The sequence below is a fragment of the Physeter macrocephalus genome, chromosome 14 (genome assembly GCF_002837175.3).
Source record: "Physeter macrocephalus isolate SW-GA chromosome 14, ASM283717v5, whole genome shotgun sequence".
Classification (NCBI taxonomy): domain Eukaryota; kingdom Metazoa; phylum Chordata; class Mammalia; order Artiodactyla; family Physeteridae; genus Physeter; species Physeter macrocephalus.
The window spans coordinates 89,354,361-89,355,795 of record NC_041227.1 but is presented as its reverse complement, the minus strand read 5'-3'; the positions used below and the strand labels follow the sequence as shown (position 1 = coordinate 89,355,795).

At 49.1% G+C, this 1,435-nt stretch overlaps 1 pseudogene; it reads left to right on the top strand.

Annotated features, from left to right (window-relative positions):
* Positions 1–1,435, top strand: part of LOC102981422 (FUN14 domain-containing protein 2-like) — a 2,571-nt pseudogene continuing 1,136 nt past the window's right edge.

Genomic DNA, 1,435 nt, shown 5'->3' with positions numbered 1-1,435 from the left:
ATGGAGATGCAGGCGTGGGAGTTGGTACCTGGAGGTGGGAAAGTGAGTGTCTCCTTAGCTGCTGTAATCGGTGGTTTAGCATCACAAAGCGTGTTTCTCACTCACATCACAGTACAAAGGAGGACAGGTTTCCTCAGTGGGGCGGCTTAGGGGTCCAGGCCCTTGCCATCCTCGGCTCTGCTGTCCGTCAGGCGCATTATGGCCAGGCCTGGACACACACTACAGAAGTCGCACTGGCCAGAAGCCAGTCACATTGACCCAACCTACCTCCAAAGGAGGCTGGGGTGTGAATTCCCCCACGATCGGTGAGAGGAGATGAGATCAGTGCTGATCCAGGTGGTCTCCACCACGGAGTATGGGTCAGCGGCGAGGCGTGGGCTTCTCATCAGATCAGACATTTTCTCAGTGAAGTAAGAAGCAAGGTCATCGACTGAAAGTGAGGAAGGATCAAGAGAGGGAAAATTATAAAACAACAATCTTGGAGAAATGGAGAGCAGATCAATGTACAGAACCTGCAGGAATGTCAGGCAGTGATGAAGAGTCACTTGAAGTTGGTCACAATTTTAAAGTCAGACAGGTCATCATGTGCTGGTGTTTTTGTTGTTATTGGAACTGCTTCATACAGCCACATCCACCTGCCTGGGTGCAGGACCAGAGCAAGAGGAAAAGAATTTAACTGGGGTTGGAGTTTTGTCTGGTGAGAAAGACAGAGGGAAAGAGGAGCAAGGGAATTCAGGGTATGAAAGGCTTATAATTTTAATTATAGTTGCTTCAAGCTCGCCGAGAAGGGCAGTGAACATGACAAGGGAAAAGATAATTTGAAGGAGCCACAGGGAGCCCCTGCAGTGTCCTCAGGAGACAAGCTTGCCTATATGGCTGTGTCCAGGCAAGGAAACTCTGAGGAAGGTTTTGAACCACTGGACCTTGCATGATTTGCTTAAGAGCAGTCATGTCTGGGCAGGAGTCTGGGCCCCGTGCAGAAAAGGCTAGTGTGACCACCCCACTGTTGATGGGAGGTATCCCTGGATGGCACATGGGGTTCATTTTCCAAGAGGTTGGAAAGTTGGCTGCAACATCTGTGAGGGTAGATTCTCTTTTCTCCTTCAATTTGCAAACCATACTGGGTGCATCAAAGTGTACTGGCAGCTTACTTGAATAAGTAGTTTTCATGTTTTCAATACGCAGTTTTGACAAATGAAGATTCTCCTACATTTTTTTAGATTTACAACTTCCTCATATTAACAATCCATTTATATGTATTTTCCTTAAAGTATTCTAATGCCTATTTTCCAAGCACAGTTCTGCCCTGATTGGCTTTTTTTTTGTGGCCTCTCCCATTGCGGAGCACAGGCTCCGGACGCGCAGGCTCAGCGGCCATGGCTCACGGGCCCAGCCGCTCCGCGGCATGCGGGATCCTCCCGGACCGGGGCACGAA